The 20,984-nt window shown below is 35.0% G+C and overlaps 1 long non-coding RNA gene across 2 annotated transcripts; it reads left to right on the top strand.

The window, feature by feature from the left end:
* Positions 1-1,793: 1,793 nt before the first annotated feature.
* On the top strand, positions 1,794-20,306 carry LOC105722268 (uncharacterized). 2 transcript variants are annotated; one of them, XR_001108535.2, is made up of 4 exons: positions 1,794-1,910; positions 6,489-6,609; positions 6,714-6,850; positions 20,229-20,306. It is a non-coding gene; the product is annotated as an uncharacterized LOC105722268 (long non-coding RNA). The 2 variants fall into 2 exon arrangements; XR_010345020.1 differs by lacking the exon at positions 1,794-1,910 and adding an exon at positions 5,147-5,245.
* The last annotated feature ends 678 nt before the right edge of the window (positions 20,307-20,984 follow it).

Genomic DNA, 20,984 nt, shown 5'->3' with positions numbered 1-20,984 from the left:
CTGAAGCAAATTAAAAGTAAAAATGGAAATGTTCTTCTCAGTGCTTATGTGCTCAGGTTAGCAAATTTATTTTCTCACCTAGAAAGATCAATTCCAATGATAGGGAATGGAATCTCTGAGAGGATGTCGAATTATGTAAAACTCTGGAAAGATCTCCTGAAAACGTTCTGGGAAACCAGCCTGCTTGCCTAATGACTTATCCTCTTGGGCATCTGGCCTCCTGGTCTCAATGCCTTTCCAGTTGTAAACAAAACAAATTTAGTAAACTCTACCTAACCCCCGTCGCTTATTTCTCAAAAACCGCCTCCCAATTCAGCCCAACTGCCATTCTCGGGGGAGCTGTGCTGTGGAATTTGGAGACTGTTTAAAGACAGACGTCCAGCACTATGACTCAAGGAAAGGAAAGGCCATTGACTCAATGCCTATCCACCCTTCGGGTAACTTAAAGTTACTGTGTTAAATGCATAGCCTCTAGGACTATAATAATTCTGCCTACTCTAGCTTTAAAGGTGAGTTTTGCAATTTTTGAAAAGGTCCTTAGAATCACATTGCAGAATTAAAGGGTGTATTATAATTATCAATATCAATAGTAATAAAAGTTTATTAAAGGTCATTAAAATGAAAGGGGATGGCTCTAGATCCCATCAATCTGAATTGACTCCCTCCTCTTGTGTTAATTAGAAAACTCAGATAATGGTTCTATGGGGGAGTACAGGGAAAATTTAATTACGAAAGTTTAATGGGCCACAATCTACTTCCTGCCAGATTAAAAACTGATGATTTACACAATTTTAGATACTACGACAGGTTTTTCTAACAAAACATGTTGCAGAGTAATGTAAAAGTTTACTGAGAGCATTCTATTCATTTTAAAACAATGCCAGCAAAAGGCACATTTGCATGCTTCTTTAAAAAAAACCAGGCTACCACTGAAGGTATATATTCTGTTGATTAATGCTTACAACCCTAAAATAAATAGCAACCAGAAAATGCAGATTTTTTCACATATACATTGGTTAAAAATAAAATTAAATCTTTTATCCTATTGGAACCAGAGAATGGGAGACATATTGGGGTGGGGTGGGAATAGATTTGAAGCCATGGAGGAAAGGAAAAAATGTTTTCATGTTTCTGCCTCATGTTTTTTATTGAGAGCTTTCTACCTGGGATCTCAGCATCTAATCTACTTCCCTTGATCTAGAGTTGCCTGTGCCCAACACAGAGTGATAGGCTCTCTGGAAAATATGGAATTTAAAGAACATGGGTGTAGAGAAAAGAAATGACACAGGAAAGAAGAGAAGTAAAAGAAATAAGAAGCAGCCCATTCTTAACTATGACTTACTTTTTAAATGGTGTAGCATGGGATCATTGAGGAGTTAGATCCCTAATCTGGCTTGGAAAATAAGATATCCAGAACACTTACATAAAACACACAGACACTTTTGAATTTAATGATAAATTTCTGATTGTTAGCAAGTCCTCTAGATCTGCACTATTCAATATGGTAGCCACTAACCGCTTGTGGCTACTGAGCACTTAGAATATCCCTAGTTCAAATTGAGATGTGCTGCAAGTGTCAAATAAACACCAGATTTTAAGGCTTAGTATTTTAAAAAGGATGTAAAATATCATTAATAATGTTTACATTGATTACATTTTGAAATGATCGAGCTATTGGATTGAATAAGATCTATTATGAAAATTAATTTTTCCTGTTTCTTTTCACTTTTTAAAATGTGACTACTAGAAAATTCAAAATTGATATGTGGCTTGAATTCTGTTTCCCTCAGGCAAGTGAAGGATTTTAGGATGGGATTCCATGGCTAGGAGAATCCTTTTAGAGACCTCCAGGACTCACTTTTGAGGACTGAGAGCCTGAGATCCAGCTCAGGAACAGCACAAGAATGCAGGTAAGTGTGATACTGTGAAGTGTTAGCTCACGTCACAGCTAGAGGATCTCAACAAATTTCTGAGAAGATACGATAGTGTCACATCATACACATCTTCAACTTATGTTAAAGGAATGATAGAAACAGAGGAATTCTTGGACTGAGCTGGAGAGTGCATAGAACTTAAATAAAACTGGTGATTCTGCAGTGAATTCTACATTTTTGACCACATGGTCCAGACTGAACAAGTATGAATGAGATGTAGAAAAACCCTCATGTTTCTTCAATATCAACTCCTTTGAACTTCCCATACTGTGGAACTCTTTTATGTTGAGTGTTATTCTAGAGCTCAGAAAATACGAACCCAGGCTAACTTGTTCACATCGTGCTGTACATTAAAAAATATTATTGTTCCAACACCGGAGAAGATGATGGCTGTGTTGAATTTATAGAGACACTATATATCTGCATATTTGGGGTGCTGTATAAGTATTTTTTTTTGCTATACATGGTGAAAGCCATGTATAGTTAAAATTACCACGAGTTTCATCACATATAATGATGAAACATGAAAGCCATGTATAGTCAAAATTACCATGTATGAGTTTCACCACATAAAATGACTTCTCTGTATGAAAGAAACGTTCTCAAATTAAAAAGAAAACCTGGGAAGTGGGTTATTCAGAAAAAAGTTACCCCATCTTCCTACACGATGTGCCAAAACAAGTTCTGCATATATTAAATACTTCAGTGTAGACATAAAAGCACTAAAAAACAAAATGAAACAAAAAATAGAAGAATACATAGTTGAATATTTAACTGAGCTTAGATTAGAAAACAAAACACTTTTTAAAAATGCAGATGGCAATAAACAGAATTTCAAAGGATAGCATGGATAAATTTGACCAAATAAAATTTTAAAGGCTTTGGATGTAGAACAAATGAAAATTAAAGTCAAACAACTAAAATTTGAAAATTATATGTAATAGGTATGACTTATAAGGGATTAATATCTTTAAGATCTAAAAAATCTGTAATAAATAAGAAATATTAATTTCAGTTAGAAAATGAGAGCTAGGATATAAACTGGTAATCTAGAGTGTGAAAGTATAATGGAAGCATTTTGAAATTCAACTTTATTTGTAAACAAATAGATGCTAATTAAATAACAATCGAATATGATATTTATTAAAACAAAAATTATAACTAGATATTTAATAAGATGGTAGGATTTAAATAAATTATTGTACATTCAATGAATAAAAATAATAAAAATAATATTTTCAAATAGTTGTATTTGAAAGTTATATTTTCAAATTTTTTTAAGAATAAGAATATTATAAATAAAAAACAGAATTCTAAATTATATATACTATATGATCCTCATTGGAATAAGATTTAAGCCATAAAAAGTAAAATATCATTAATGGGAACGATATCTCTCAGTTGTGCAATTACAAATAATTTTTATTTATACATGTCTCTTTTGACATTTTCCTGATGAGCTTATACTACTTTTATCATATAAAAATTATTTAAGAAAAATGTAGACAAATTATTCAATATAACTAGTGATTCAAGAATACAAATTATATCAGTATCAAGTTGCCATTCTTTTCTCTGAAATCAGCAGTGAGTAAGAGCAACTAAGCATCAGTGTGGTAAGACAGAGTCCCTGGCAGCAATGTTGCATGACCATGGATCAAGAGCTGTCAATACAGTACCATGACATTCAGGAATTAATCTTAAGGGATTAACCTGAAATTTGAGCATGAATTCATTGTATCAAGGTGTTAATTGAAATTAGAATAGAACATTAGAAATAAGCCAAGCATTCAACAGTGGTGGTTCAGTTAAACGAGATTCAGCCATACAATGATCTATTAAATAGTCATCAAAAAGGTATTTTGGGAATGCTTTCAATGACATGGGGGATATTCATGGCATTCCCACTGAAAGCAAAAATTAAAATGCAAAACTATATGTAACTACCCATTATGCAAAATATTATATTGTATACTGAGAAAAGATTGAAAGGAACCATGGTAAAATGTTAATAGCAGTTATCTCTGAATTATAACATGATTAATTATTTTTTTCTTATGGCCAATTTAAGTTTTTTGTTTATCATTTTCTATGTTTTCCATGTTTAAAAATCAGGAAAAATGTTTTAAAATGGCTTTGATCCTAAAGAGCTGCGTTTAGTGTGCAGCTAAGATGCTCCTCAGAAGCTTCACTGAATGGTCCAGGGACTGAGGAATTCATAAACTAGTAGAAAGACTGGTTACTGTTACCACAGAACTAGAAGAAAGACTGGTTGCTGCAGGAGGTGTGGTCAGGAGCTGCTGCCAAGAGGGGAAGCATTCATGACTGCTGGGAAAGGATGCCCTGGTTAGAGTAGCAGCTTCCAGGAGCAGCTGTTAGGAGACTTCACAGATAAATGCCTTGGGAGCAATGCATGGTTTTTATGCAGGAAGGCCACCAACCTCCCATCCGCCTTGCCAGTAGTATTATTCAAATGAAAAGGGCCAGTCTTTCTCTTGCTCAACTTGCCCTCTTAGGGAAGAGTAAAGACTGTAGATTTTTCATTATAATCCTCCCTCAGGAGAGGAAAAGAAATATTTTTCTTTTGGAAATCTGGTGATATCTAATGCCCACTCTGGGTCATGAGTAATAATAACTCAACCTTTTCCTCACTTTCCAGCCAGAATCATGTTGCCTGGGGAAAGAGAGCTGGAGGAAAGAGTTACATGTTTTAAATGCTTGTTAACTTTAAACATTCTTTATTTTATAAATAATTTAGATTACATATCAAAAAAAGTTTTTGTCCCAGACCTCATTGGTCAAAAAGTATCGGGCAACCCCCTTACATAAAAGTTTTTACCCAAAATTTATGTAATGCTCTGATATACTAAGGATATGTTTACTATAAAACATATATATAAAGTATATATGTGTGTGTGTGTGTGTGTGTGTGTGTGTGTGTGTATATATATATTTAGTATGTGGATATAGAACCTACATAAAATAGAAATTCAGAAGGGATAAGTTAGATAAGATCAACAATATTAAAAATAATTTGTATTTGATTTATTGATGGTATAAAAAGTGTAATAGGAATTGTGGTTAAATATGCTTCATTAGTTTTGAAAGAAATTTTGTTAATTCTCTGTAACATAGTGATTTGAAGATCTGGTTTTTCAGCTTTTATTTTAGCAGTGTTTTAAGGGGATGTCATTGCTGGGAAAGCAGCATCTCACAAAGAAAGATAGATCCAAATGGAAGAAGTTCATTCTTGGCTCATCTTACTAAATTATGATGCTCATTTTTCAATCCCAAGCTCCAATTATGCAAAGGTATTTATTGTTGGCAAGGCTGTGGGGAAACAGACACTCTCATACATTGCTGGTGGGAGTGTAAATTGGTACAACATTTATGAAGAAAATTTGGCAGTATCCTTCAAAATTATAAATGCACACTTTTTGATCCAGATATTCGACCTCTTAAGAATGTATCCAACAGCCATACGAGCATGTGTGTAAATGGCACATAAAACATGGCTATCCAATGCAATGCTATGTGCACTAGCAAAAGACTGGAAAAAACATAAATATGTATCACTTGGGGATGACTAAATCAATCATGGCATATCTATAAAAAGGAATATTTCAAATCTTTTGGGTAAATACCCAGAAGTGGGATTGCTGGATCATATGGTAATTCTATTTTTAGTTTTCTAAGGAACCTCCGTACAGTTTTCCATAATGGCTGTACAAATTTACATTTCTGCCAACAGTGTACAAACATTCCCTTTTCTCCAAATGCTCACCATCACTTGTTATTACACAGTATGGTGAATATAGTTAATAATAGAGTATTGTACATGTCAAAATTGCTACGAGTGTACATTTCAAAATTCTCAGCAAAATTGTTAAGTATTTGAGGTGATGGATATTTTAACTAGCTTGATTTAATTATTTTACATAATGTTCATAAGTCATAATATTACTTTGTACTACCATAAGTTTATATAATTATAAATTGTCAATTTGCAATAAAAAATAAGAAATATTATGCAGCCATTAAGAAGAGCACAAAAATTCTTTACATATATGGAACTATCTCCATAACATAGCAAATAAAAAAAATTTAAGATGTAAAATGTTTATGGGATGCAACTATTTTTATTGTAAAAGAGAGGGGGTAGGCTGGGCATGGTGGCTCATGGCTGAAATCCCAGCATTTTGGGAGGCCAAGGTAGGCAGATTGCTTGAGCTGAGGAGTTCAAGACCAGCCTGTGCAGCACAGTGAAACCCCATCTCTACAAACAAACAGACAAACAAACAAACAAACAATCACCAGGTGTGGTGGTGCATGCCTTTAGTCCCAGCTACTTGGGAGGCTGAAGTAGGAGGATTGCTTAAGCCCAGGAGGTTGCAGTGAGATATGATTGTGCACTGCACTCCAGCCTGGGTGACAAAGTGAGACGCCCATCTCCAAAAATAAATAAAATAAAATAAAATAAAAAGGAGAATGGGTTGGAAGGCAAATATGAAGAAATGCCAGCTTGTTGTGTATGCATGGTGTATTTTTTTCTAGAAGAACCACAAGAAACTGGTACTGCTGATCATCTCCACGATGTGGATTGGGATGGGAAACCAGGATGGGAGGATGGCTTTTCATATGCTCTGAAGAGGTTTGGATTTTATACACTATGAAGGTAACATCTTTAAAACAAATTTTAAAGTTATTAAAAATATTTGTTTTTATAAAATTAACCACATTGATAACATCCTATAGCATGTAAACTGAAATATATTGCAGCTGACAAATGAAGGCCTGAGAAATGTGCCGTCTACCGTTGAATCGTAGAGTTCTTCAACTCTTCTCTCAGGATGTAGCAGGTTCTACATGTCACGTAGGAACCAAAAGGACAAGTGGTATTCATCCCTATATTAAAGGTCAGTAAAGCTTATTGATTGATTGATTGATTGGAGATAGGGTCTCTCTATGTTGCCCAGGCTGTTCTTGAATTCCTGGGCTCAAGAAATGATCCTCCCTCTTCAGCATCACAAGTAACTGGGACTACAGGCTGGGACTACACCATACTTGGCTTTTTCCCCTCACAATTTATACATAAAGTGAATAAAATAAAAGTTGCATTGTTATTATTCTTATTTTATTATCTATAGGTAAGGCAGGAATGTCCAATTTTTGGCTTCCCTAGGCCACATTGGAAGAAGGAGAATTGTCTTAGGTCACACATAAACTATACAAACGATAGCTGATGGGCTAAAAAATAAAAATGGCAAAAATATCTCATAATGTTTTAAGAAAGTTTACGAATTTGTGTTTGGCTGCATTTAAAGCCTTCCTGGGCTGCATGCAGGCTGCAGCCCATGAGTTGGAAAAGCTTGAGCTAAAGGATTTCCACAAATCCTGTGGATGCAGGCACCCTGCTTTGGGGGTACTGGTTCCAGTTAAAGTCATAGTACCATTGGTAAAATAGCCAAACATTAGCATAAACTAAGAGATAAGAATTTATTAATGTATCCTACATATTGGTAATACTTAACTTTTTCCACAATGCAAATTCTTTTTTTTTTTTTTTGAGATGGAGTCTTGCTCTGCCACCCAGGCTGGAGTGCAGTGACACGATCTCGGCTCACTGCAACCTCTGCGTCCCGGGTTCAGGTGATTCTCCTGCCTCAGCCTCCTGAGTAGCTGGGATTACAGGCATCAGCCACCACACATGGCTAATTTTTGTATTTTTAGTAGAGGCAGGATTTCACTATATTGGCCAGGCTGATCTTGAACTCCTGACATTACGATCCACCCCCGATGGCCTCCCAAAATGCTGGGATTAGAGGCATGAGCCACCACGCCCAGCCCTCCACAACACAAATTCTATGTAGTAAAAGCTGTACACCAAGTCAGTGAGAGGGTAACATACTTCAGAAGTCTTTGTGCCATCCTCTTTCTGCAGCACATATACTATGTGCTACAGTCAAGTCCCTTTGGACATTAAAATGGAGTAACTACTTTTGATTAATCATTTAACATCAGAAATATTTTCCTTTAAAATAAAGAGACATTTATGCAAAGGACAACAAAGAAGGTGCCCCAAAGCAAAACAAACAGAAAAACTCAGTTTGCTCTGTTTCCTTCTCTAGCTAGATTCCAGTGTTCCATAGTGAAGAATTTTGCATGATAAATCCGGGGCTGAGTTGTCAGTTCTAATTTAGGTGGATGTAGACAGTCTTCCACAGCAGATCTGGCCTGAAGCTGTCTATCTGACTTCTAGACACCATTGTATCAACAGCATGTCCTTGAATATTTCAGGTGCAGATAGAGTCAGTGGTTTATACCAGAGACAAGACATCAGAAACTAAGACACCAGGCAAGTGGAGCCATGTGATAGCAGTAGATATTTGAAAGTCCTTGTAGACTCGTTTTATAAGATGTCCAATGAATCCAGATGAAATATAGAAAAATGGTTATCCTATGGACACTTAATTGCAGAGAGTTTTTTCCAAAGCATGTTAACATTTTCTGGGAGGAGAAAGGTATACGACAAATTGTGAGAGTATAAACTGCAGAAACACTGTCAAGTATGCATCACAAGACAGACGCTGTGCCTTTTCCACATTTTCCCTTGCAAGCCTTAAAGTCAAAATCAGACTGGCATGTCCCATCTTGCCCATTTGACCAATGCTTAGACAACCAAGATTCATCTGGATTGTAGCCTCCTGACTGTAGTCTTCCTCAAATTTATGAATTTCCATCCCAGTTCCTAGGAATGCAGACTTAATTGCTCCCTCTCCTGTCCTAATGGCACTTTTAAGCAATGTCTATTCTTGCAATTCTGTGTTACACTCCGGCTTTGTCCACATGTCTGCCTTCCTACTGAAGTGAGCTTCTCAGACGATGACTGTGCCTTACTCACACTGATTATGTTTGATTTTCTAGTGCCCAGTGCTATGCATGCCACTTTTAGATTTTTCATAAAAGTAGATTTTAGAGTAAATAAATGCAATTTGATTTGAGTATGTACACATAGAATTCTTTCCTCTCAAATAATTGTTACATTCATTTGAGTTTTCTATTTATCTTATCAATAACATTTTTGTGTAGTCTGTGACCTACTATAATTATTGTGGCTGTAGATGCTTTCTTGTGCATTTGTAAAGCTGTGGATACATTTTTGGACTATAATTAATAGCTAGCACATAATAATGACTAGAAAAGAATGGACTGATTTCAGGATCACTTTCTCTAGGCTAACTAGTAAGAAATTTTCTCCCCACCTCCAGGATCTACATTAAATAACTTAGAGTAAACAATGATAACTGGGACAAAAATTAAGTTGGTATAATATTTTCCTTGTAGTTTCCTAATTACCATTTTCCTGTTTCTTATCATCTACCCTCCAGACTCTATACACCTTTCATTTCATTTCTTAACCAAGTGCCTATCTGTGTTTCATATTCAAAGTCATTTTTTGTCCAGAAATCGTTTGAAGAAAAAAATAAATCTTTAGATATAAACTCATCAGGGTTTAAAGTTAATGGGTATTTTCATTTGAATAGAAAAATCTGAAAAGAATAATTTTTGAATATGAAGCCATCTTTGAGAATAAAAAATGTCTTTATTGAATGAATAAGATGCGATATTATAAAAAGAGCCTTGAACTAGGAATCAAGAGATGGAGATTTATCCATCACTAGTTTATCCTTTATATCATAGATTCTAAGACATATTTTTGATGCAAATCTGAAAAGTTTTGTGCCCTTTCCCCTCCCAAATTAATATGTTGAAACCCTAATCCAAAAGTGATGGTATATGGAATTGAAGTCTTTGGGAAGTAATTAGATCACAAGGTTGGAATCCTCATAAAGGCATTGGTGCCCTTTTAAGGGCAGAGAGCTATCTAGTTCATTTCTGCCATATGAGGACATAATGAGAAGTTGGCCATCTGCCACTTAGAAAATGGCCCTCAGTAGAACTCAACCATGCTGGCATCCTGATCTCAAACTTCCAGGCTCTAGAACTGTAAAAAATAAATATCTATTGTTTGTAAGCCACTCAGTTTATGGTACTTTGTTATAGTAATCCAAGCTGAATAAGACATTTGGTCATCTTTTAATATCCATGAAATCAGGATGCTTATGATCAATGACATATATTTTGACAGTGTTTTTTATTTAGTGGTACATAAAATAATGGCACAATGCATGGCATTTTAGTCATTAAAACATATAAATATGATGTTTGATAATTTATAATCATTTACTAATTCTCGTATTTAATAAATGTTTATCCAGCACCTATTATGATCCACTATACTTGGCCTTGGAAACTCAGGAACAGTTTTTGTATTAAAGTTTAAAAACTATTAAAAGTGTAGGGGGTGACTCTGTATACCTGTTTTCTCACCAATAAAATGAAAGAATTGAAATAGATGACTTCTAACATTGACTTTAACATTTTATAGTCTTTAAAAATTAAATTATATGAAAAGCCTTTGGAACACTTTTTTCCTTGTAACAATCTTTTGGTATATTTTGTGTTATTTTATGGTTGGGAAGGACACTAATATTTATCATGTACCAAATTACTGTAATAGCTGCTTCACATGTGTTAATTCTTTTCATTCTTATACTTTTGTCAGATGAGTATTAGCCCCATTTTGCAAAACAACAATAAAAAAACTATAGTAAATATTTTAAATAATCTACAAAAAAGATGAATTTAATGGATAAAAGAGTGGGAAATCCTAAATAAGATATGAATGCTGTAAAATCAAAATAAACTGAAAGTCTTGGGACTCAAAATTGTAATATTTGAAATTAAAAATTGGCTTAATGGGACTAACCAGAAGAAAGGACCCAGTAGAAATTATGCAAATTGGAAAATATTTTAAGTTTTAAAAAATGAACAGAACCCCAATGACCTACTGTAGGAGAGTATCAAGTGGTCTAAAATATATAAAAGAATTTCAGAAAGGAAGGAGAGAAAGAGAATGGGACATAAAGATATTTAAAGAAATATTGGCTAAAAATTTCCCAATGTATTCAAAAACAGCAATCTATAAACCTGGAAACTGAATAAACCCAAGCAGAATAAATACTAAGAGAATAACACATTATAGTCAAACTGAAGAAAACCAAGGATAAAATAAAAATTCTAAAATTAGTAAAAAAAAAAAAAAAAAAAGGACGCATTATCCATTTTATGCTGGAGCCGGTTTGTACTGACTCATGACAGCTGATTATATATGCCTTTCTGCAAGTTTGTGCTCTGTGATGTGCTCTATGATGTGATGTTGGTGCCTTGAAATTGGCCATAGTTGGGTATTTACACTGCGGAAATCAGCAAACACTGCAAATCAGGCTGTTCCCCCCACAGAGAGCCAGTTGTTAAACATCTGCCAGCTCACCGCTTCACATCACATACAGGAGAACAGCAATAAGAGTGATAGATGATTTCTCATCAGAAACAATGGAGGTCAGAAGAAAATAAAGTACATTATTAAAGTATTAAAAAAATTTCCAATCTAAAATTGTATTTTGAATAAATATATCTTTCATAAATGAAGGTAAATTACAGATATTTCTATGTATCAAAGCTAAGAGATTGTCATCAGCTGAACTACACTGCTAGCAGTTCTTCAAGTTGAAGAAAAATTTGGATCTAGGAAGAAAAGAAGAGCAATGACAATGATAAATATAAAATGATCTTTCCTTCCTTATCTCAAATTTTTAAAAATTGAGTAGACTTGTTAAAACAAAATAACAAAATTGTAGTGTAAGGTTTAGGACATGTGTAGGTAAAATACAAAATGACATTGCACAATGGATGGGAAGAAGTCTGAATGAAAATATAGTGTTATAAGATTTTTACATTATGTATGAAGTGGGTAATACTAATTCCAGGTAGACTGTGATCAGTTAAAAACACAAATTGGAATCTCTAGAGAAACCACTAAAAAATACAAAGAGATATGAGTAAAAGCCAATGGAGTAGATAGAGTGAAATATTAAAATATTTGTTTAATCTGAAATAACTCCAAAAAGGGTAATGAAAGGAAGGAATAGAGTGGATGCATGTAAAGCAGATAGAAAGATGGTAAATTTAACCAAATCTTATCAATAATCATTAAATATGAATGGAACAAGCCCTTCAGTTCAAAGACAAATATTATCAGATAATGAAAATAAGACAACTTTTTACTACCTACAAGATATGTACTTAAAATATTAAGACACAAACAAATTGAAAGCAAAAGGACAGAAAAAGCTACGCCAACCAAAACTAATCACAAGAATGTCAAGCTCATATTATTATCAAAGTATATTTCAAAAGGACTACTGACACAGAAAAAGGGTCATTTTAAAATGATAAAATAGTTAATTAGTAAAGAAGGCATAACAATCTTCAGTGTGTTTGAATCTAATAACATAACAGTTTTTGACTTACAAGAAAAACTGAGAAAACTAAAGGAGGAAACCATATTATAGTAAAAGATTATAATATCTCTTTCTAGAACTGGGTATGGGAACTCATTGGGCTGTCTTTACAATTTTTCTTTTTTCTTTTTCTTTCTCTTTCTTTTTTTTTTTTTTTTTTTTTTTTGAGGCAGAGTTTTTCTCTTGTTGCCTAGGCTGGAGTGCAATGGCATGATCTCAGCTGACCACAACCTCTGTCTCCTGGGTTCAAGGGATTATCCTGCCTCAGCCTACCGAGTAGCTGGGATTACAGGCATGCACCACCATGTCTGGCTAATTTTTGTATTTTTAGTAGAGACGGGGTTTCTCCATGTTGGTTGGGCTGATCTTGAACTCCTGACGTCAGGTGATCCACCCACCTTGACCTCCCAAAGTGCTGGGATTACAAGCGTGAGCCACCGCACCTGGGGTACAATTTTTCTGTATGTCTTAAACTGTTCTATAATAAAAAATTTGCTAAGAAAAAATAGAACAAAATGGAATTATAGAATTGAAAATTATGATAACCTAAATGAAAAATTTACTAGAGAAGCTCAACAGTAGATTTGAATTGGCTGAAGAATCATAGAGCTTGTAGATAGAGATTATGTAATCTGAAGAGCAGAAAGAAAAAAGAAAAAAGAGAAATTAACAAGCTTCAGAGAATTGTGGGACACCATTAAGTAGACCAATATGCATATAATAAGAGGACCAGAAAGTAAAGAGAAATAAAAAGGAACGTGAATGTATGAATGATAATATAAAATCACAACATACCAAAATTTGAGGGAGCACCCCGAGAAGTGCTTAGGGGAAATTTATTGTTTTAAAATGCCTATATTGGATAAGATAAAAGTTCTAAAACCAATTATCTAAGCTACCACCGTAAGAAGCTAGAAGAAGAAATGCTATTAAGCCCAAAGTAAACTCAATAAAGGAAATAATGAAGATAAGAATGAAAAACAATGAAGTACAAGTCAAAGAAAAAAATCAACAAAGTAAAATTGGTTCTTTAAAAAGATTAATGCAATTAATAAACCTCTAGCCAGACCGATCAAGGAAAAAGAAGAGAGAAAACATTTTTCATCACTATCAGGAATGAAAGAGGAGATACCACTACAGATCCTACATAACATTACATTTTGTTTATTTGTTATTTTCTTAGTGGTTTCTCTAGGGCTTGCAGTCCATATCTTATTGCATCAAAATTGACTTCAGATTTATACTAACTTAATTTCAGTAAGATACAGAAAAATTACCTCATATGGCTCCCTATTTTTCTCTTTTTTTGACATATTATTGTTATACATACTGAATGCATATATATTACAAATGCCATAATACATTGTTGTAATTATTGCATTACATACTTTTCTATCTTCTAAATATGCTGGGAGAAGATCACAAATATATGTGTAATAAAGGAGGAAAGAGAACTAAATATACAATTATGCTGTCTTTCCTTATTACCTACAAATTAACCTTTATCAGAGCCCTTGTGTATGTTGTGGGGTGGGGGGTTGTGTATATGTGAATTCAAATTACTCTCTGGTGCTACTTTTAGCCTTGAGAACTCCTTTAAAATTCCTTTTAAGACAGTTCTGCTAGCAATAAATTATCTCAGATTTTGTTTATCTGGGAGTGTCTTTATTTCATCTTTAGGAAGATGGTTTTGCTGAATACTTGGTTGACAGAGTTTTCATTTTGTCCTTTGAATATGTTGTCCCACTAACTTCTGGCTGCCATTATTTCTGATGAGAAGTCAGCAATTTCCTTGTACATTATGAATCATTTTTCTCTGGCTGCTTTTAAGATTTTTTTTCTTTGTCTCTGTCTTTAGGCCATTTGACCATAAAATGTCTAGAGTTTATTTTACTTGGAGGATGTGCTTGTCAATCCTCTTGAATGTGTAGATTAGTGTTTTTCATCAAATCTGGGAAATTTTTAACCATTATTTTTTCAAAAAATTTTATGTTTCTTTTTTATTTTTATTTTATTTTATATATATATATATATTTTAAAAGACGGGGTTTCACCATGTTGGTCAGGCTGGTCTTGAACTCCCAACCTCAGGTGATCTGCCCGCCTTGGCCTCCAAAGTGCTTGGATTATAGGCGTGAACCACCATGCCTGGCCTTTTCTTTTCATCTCTCTACTGTTGGGCTCCTCTAGTAAATTTTTCATTTAGGTTATTATAATTTTCAAGTCTATAATTCCATTTGGTTCTATTTTTTCTTAGGAAACTTTATATTGTAGAACAGTTTAAAATATACAGAAAAACTGCAAAGATGTCACAGTGAGTTCTGAAGCTGTTTCCCCTATTATTAACATCTAACATTAGTAAGGGACATTTGTTACTTAAGGTACAATTAAGAAATTAATGTTGATATGGGTCACACTTTCCTGTTTCTTTGCATGTCTTTTTGTTAAAACCTGAACATTATATTTAATTTATTAAAGCAACTCTGGATACTGACTTCATACCTGTGAGGCTGATTATTGTTTGCTCAGCTGTTCGTTTTTTTTTTTACTGCCTTGTTTGAACTAGTCTGTGAAGTCTTTTTTCCCTACATTTTTCAGTCTGTGATATCCCTGCTCAGGTTTTTCTCCTTGTTTTATCTCTTAGCTTCCTATAAGTCGCCTTAGGTCGTTATAAGTCACTTATTGGTCAAGGTTTGTGTGTAAGCTCCCTTAGCCAGTTCGATTTTCACCCTTTGCTATTAGATGTGGTTGTATTTTGGAGACTGCTTTTAGAGTTCATTTCCGGCCCTGCATTTAGCCAGGAACTAGTAGCTCAAAAGTGTTCTCACTGGCTCTTCTTGAGAGAATGCAGTCTTGGATATGCAGTAGCCTTCTAGACTGTCAGGAATTAGTGTGGGTTATTTTTAATTCTAAATTTCCTGGAGTTACCTCTGGGCCAGAGTAGCTTATTGTTTAGTCAGTTGTGGTCAAAGGTTTTGCTGAAGCCCCTTGAACCACTAAGTATGCTGTCATTTTCTAATGGATCTGTGGGTGGTTTGGAGAATACTTTCAAAACTGCCCCATGTCTTTCTCTGATTGGCCTAGTGAATGCACTCAGCCTTGCAGATTGCACAGTTGACTGTGATCCCAGCAAAGCTCTTCTTGGCTATTTCTTCTTGGTTATTCCTTTCCCAAGATTTATCTTCTAAATGTCTAACTACACTGTTCTATTGCTTGTTTCATGCAGCTAGCAGCCTCCTCTTAATTTCTGTTTACTAAGATTTTCACTGTTTTTGACAAGGGCGTTAGGCATGGAGTTCTCTACATTCTGTTCCAAATAAAGTCAGTCCCCTTAGGCAGAGTTCTGGAGCTCTTCACAGTCTGCCTCTCCTCCCCTATGCATAACCTCACAGTTACTGCACTTAAGCTTTGGTGTGGACAATGGACCACTTTTTCCAGAATGACACCTCTGCAGACACAGAGGAAATGGTAACTCCTGGTCTTCTAGATTTGTCCTTCCTGACATTGAACCTCTGCTCTACAAGCAAACTGGGACAGGAGTATGGAATATGGCAGAGGGGGAAAGTATTGACATTAAGTCCCAATAAATGACATTGCCTACTGAAACTAACATAAATATTTGAATCTAAGAGTTGAGTGGAGAAAGAGAGTCCAACCTTTTGAGTCATGATCACTTAAAACAGAACGTCACCAACACGGAGCTGAGGTGAAAAATAATGATGGCCTGCCCCTTTCAGGGTGAAACTGTAGTTCCTAAGAGCTGAGGAGAGCTTTCATAAAATGGAGCTGGCTGAAGGGAGGTTGATGGGCACTAGACTCTTGTTATTCTTACTGAGTTAACAGATTTTCTTCAATTCATGTTTCTCTATTTGCTATATTTTCATGGTCAATTTCTAGACACTTTAATTTTTTTTCTTTTTATAATTTTTATCAGTTAAATGGTTGCTTAAGTGGGAATAGGGTTGGCCAAGCTCCTAAAAAAATCATTACAGGAGTGCTGCCTCTACAGATGTGAAAATTCAGTATTAGAGTAATAACAATAACTGAATTCCAATATATTAATCAATTTCAATTAAATGAATAAATTCCTTGAAAACTACAACTTACCAGTCACAACAAGAAATGTTTTTTACAAACCTATGTCTATTTTCTTTCCATGTTGTAATTGATATAAGATGTAATTGTAATTGATATAAGATGCTACACCTTACAATAGATATTGGAATTCCTGTTGGGGAGGATGGGTGGAAAGAAACGGTAGCATTCATTTACTTTAATGTCTCATTTAGCTCTTTTTTTTTTTTTTTTTTTTTTTTTTTGAGACAGAGTTTCGCTCTTATTACCCAGGCTGGAGTGCAATGGCGCGATCTCGGCTCACCGCAACCTCTGCCTCCTGGGTTCAGGCAATTCTCCTGCCTCAGCCTCCTGAGTAGCTGGGATTACAGGCACATGCCACTGTGCCCAGCTAATTTTTTGTATTTTCAGTAGAGACGGGGTTTCACCATGTTGACCAGGATGGTCTCGATCTCTTGACCTCGTGATCCACCTGCCTTGGCCTCCCAAGGTACTGGGATTACAGGCATGAGCCACCGCGCCCGGCTCATTTAGTTTTTAGTGGAACAATTTTGCTATACACTACCCAGCTGGAAAGATTTCAAAAATAAAGAGTATAATTTCTAAAATTATTTAAAGACTTTGTTACACTTTTGGCTTAGAAATATAACAACAAATTGCATTAAAAATAAATCATAGACATAAATATAAAATCTCTTGAAAATCAAAGATGCAATTTGTCATTTTATCTATTTCTTCAAATGAGTTTGAAGAGTAGTTCTAAGAGTGCTGCTTCATGTTTTTGCTGTTTTACCACTACTCTTGAGAGTTCCTTGTAACCACCACTTTCTAACCTGTCTAATCTATACAATTAGTTGTGGGATATAAGTTTTCTTCCTTTGTTGTTAAAAAGTTTCTGGAGGCCTCACTAGAAATGATGGAGTGAAGAGTATAAGGTGAAAAGGATCATATTCTAAAAAATGTCTGATAACACACATGCAGTTTATTCTAAATTGCTTGTTTCATAGATCATTCATAAAAAATGAAGTAGAGAGTTGCTACAATTTTCCATGTAAAGTGTGCCCTAAAGTTCCAAATACTCCTGTCTAAATGATCTAAATGTTGATAGCTAAAGTAGTGTTGAATGTGGCTAAATTGCCTCAATTCCTTCCTATACTTCGAGTGAGAAGACACCACCTGAGAGGAAATAGCTGAGGAGGGTATCCTATAGGCACCTAACAGCTGCTCGTTCTGAGGCTAGGAAACTGCATCATTAAGGATGATGAATGGCAAAGTTGAAGGACAAGAGGTGAATTTGGCAGGTTAGCCTGGAATATGGTAATGGAATGTTGTAATAGCACTTGGATTGGCTTCAGTAATTCCATGTGCAGAAATTTCTGATGCATCTGGTGTCAAATTATTGAGTTTCATCTCCAAGAAGGAGTGCTATTAAAAATCTACCTGGCTTGTATTGGCAGTAATGGGGATTTAATAAGAGTCAGTAAATACATTTACCAAATTTTTCATATAGTTGAAAAGCACTATTATTTCAGATCTTTTGCATGCCTTTAATGAAATTTCATTTTTTAGAGAAACTTCTGCCAAAGGCTCTCCATACTGTAGTAATTAAAATTTTCATTCATTCTTCCAGTCTACTGAGCTCTGTTGAAACCTGCTTTTATGATCCAATAGATAACTCCTTTTTTCAGCTTTATGTCATCTCAAGATATGATCGACATGTCATCAGATACACTGTGCCCTAGTTTCCTCATCTATAAAGTGAGGGTAATAATAATACCTAACCCAAAGGGTTCTAGCAAGTATTAAATCTGTTAATATAGATATAAAATTTTTAGTAAATTCAGTATTTCATATATTGTTGCTGTTATTACTATTTCATAAATTGATTTAAAGTAATAATTCAAAGGCAAGACCAAATGCCATATGTCACTACTCATGCTACTGCAAACCTCTTCTAGGAAATGGTGGTCAAATAACCAAAATGATTTGAGGATTTTTGTTTCTTTGTCTATTGAGTGATATATCCTTTTAGTTGGACCAGCACTCAGTCCATGCTTCTCACAAAAATAAAATGAGAGCTTTTGTCACATGGTATTTTTCTGATATAAGTAAAGTATTATGTATTTTTCTGATATAAGTAAATAACCCAATCCAAACATGAAACAGATTTTTGTTACATACAGTCAATACAAATTATCTGTATTATATTTATAGCTATTTCCTCTATAAATATTGGGCATTCTAGAGACCATCATCATTTTTCAAAAATGTTTAGAGACCCTTCATACATTTATTCTTTATTTAGAGTTGATGAGTACTTTCTATGTTCTAGGTAATAGTCTCTACATTAGAGATAAAGAATAGTTACTGTTTGGATGTCTTGTAGTCTAAGGAAATACAGGTAATCGTTATAATTTTATGGGGAAATTATAGCAGGAGGCCATAAAGGCCCAAAGGAGGGGTTTCTTTAAAGACGTGACACTTGAGCTAAGTCTGAAGACAAGTGAACCCTGGTGAAGGGAACAGGTAGAGCATTCTGAGAAGTAAGAGCAGGTGTGAAGGGATGGACATGTTTGTGAGAGGCAACTGTTGAGACAAGGAAAATAAGGTAACCTGTAGGGTTGTAGGGAATTGATAGGCAGTGATGCTGGAGATCTGGATAAGACTGATGAGTATAAATTAATTAGAGAACAATACTGTGTGGTACATGACTTAGTGCTAAATTGCTTGTTCAATCCTGTGATTTTTAAAGAGTTGAAGGCAGGGGATAGCTCTGGGATGGGGAAGGGTTGTGTAATTCTGTGGACAACAGAGTCTGACTGAGATATGACTGTACTGCAAGTCCTGTGAGTCTTAATCCTCTAAATGTCGCATACCTGTGGGAGAAGGGTAATGAGGAGATGCTCCTAACATCAGTGCAGACCATGAGGTCCCTGGCAGTGCCTCTCATCCAACCCTCGTGGGCAGTGAGTGGGGTGGTGACTTCTGTCCTTCATGAGGTGCCTTAGTGGAGGCAGCCTGCAGGAAGATAGCTCTCTGCTTTCTATGCAAGAGCAGACAGTGGATATAAATTCCATTTTAACCAGTGCCTTTCTTTGCATGTGTGAGTTCTTTTGTTCTCCACACGATGAGGAAAAACTTGTCAGAATAACTGATACTAGACTTGCTATTCAATTGTAGTCCATTCTTAGTTCAGGCCTCACTTCTGTCTCACAAAATTTTGTTTGAGCCTCATAGTACTTTTTAAAAATGAAAATAAAAATTCTATGCTGTACACAGAAAGTTCAATTTAATAAATTTCCAACGACCTAGCCACTTTAGGATATGAAATTTTCCTTGAGTTTAGAGCCTAAGACTTCAATGAGTGGTAATATATTAAGGGTCAAATCATGCCACCAACCACTCTGACCAATTCTTGCTGACTTAATCCCAAACTGATTAGTTTAAAGAACCCCAGAAAGTGTCTTACTTCTTAAGATTGTTGTTGTCACAAAGTCTTAATGGTCCTTTCAAATGAAAATGTACCTCGCAGGCCTAGTAACTGACCTATTTGATTCCAACATAGATCATAGTAATTTGACAGTGTCACTTATTTTAGAGTCTGATTGCCTTCTTTGCCTCCGGGTGCAAGAGAAAAAAGGATTTGTGACTGAAAGGGTTAAGTGGATTTTATTATAATGTGCTCCTATTTCATTTCCCTCCCTTCAGCTCCTTCACAAAATGTTAATCTAATTGTGATACTATCACTTTGATGACAATATGACAAGACAGACAAATTTGATTTTATTCTCCACAGAGCAAAGCATATGCTGCTTGGGAGGCTTTGACAGAGAGAAGGACATAAAACAAATGGAGTTCATGAATATACAATTTTTATTGTACACAGTAGTGACATCCAAACTTCGGAGACTAGGTGGGTGAGACTGAGACTTTACTATTGAGATTAATGGGTACGTAAAATGGTGCCAACAGAGAGTACTACAGTTTATGTTAAAAATGTCGATGTGGATAAGAATAATTTTCTTCTCAAGATGAATGATATACTTAATGGTTGTGAGACATTTGTGCCCAGTAGCAGTTTCTCCAAAGTAATTTTTTTGTTGTTATTGTAAATTATATAATCTTAACTGCAATTATAGTCCTGTTTAGGTAAAGGTCAAGTTAGTGCTGTGGATAGTTATAAAGCAAAGAGGAAATTGGTATAGGGATTCCCTTGTTGATAGCTTAGGAATGATTTCAAGTAAGATGATTTTTTGGTAACTCTATTTCTCGTTTAATGTAATATAGCAAGTAAAGACAGCACACATTAACAAACACAAATTAGATTTCTCTAAGTAAACATGTATCTTCTAAAGGAGTGTGGGGCTGTTGGGGAAAGGACAGTTTGAAGGTTAAAGACATCCAGCAAACAGGGGAGGCTCACTTTCAAGAAAAGCAGAAGCATGAGAAATTCTCATTGTTGGGTTTAAGTCTCTATTTTTCTATTTGGCTTACCGAAACACAAAATCCAGCACAGTTCCTCCTCTTTGCTTTTAAAAGCTTACTCTGACAT

Source organism: Aotus nancymaae, unplaced genomic scaffold (assembly GCF_030222135.1).
Source record: "Aotus nancymaae isolate 86718 unplaced genomic scaffold, 86718_ANA_hifiasm-v0.15.2.pri h1tg000032l_0, whole genome shotgun sequence".
NCBI classification, from domain to species: Eukaryota; Metazoa; Chordata; class Mammalia; order Primates; family Aotidae; genus Aotus; species Aotus nancymaae.
The sequence above is the reverse complement of the archived record's forward strand: the minus strand, read 5'-3'. Positions and strand labels throughout refer to the sequence as shown.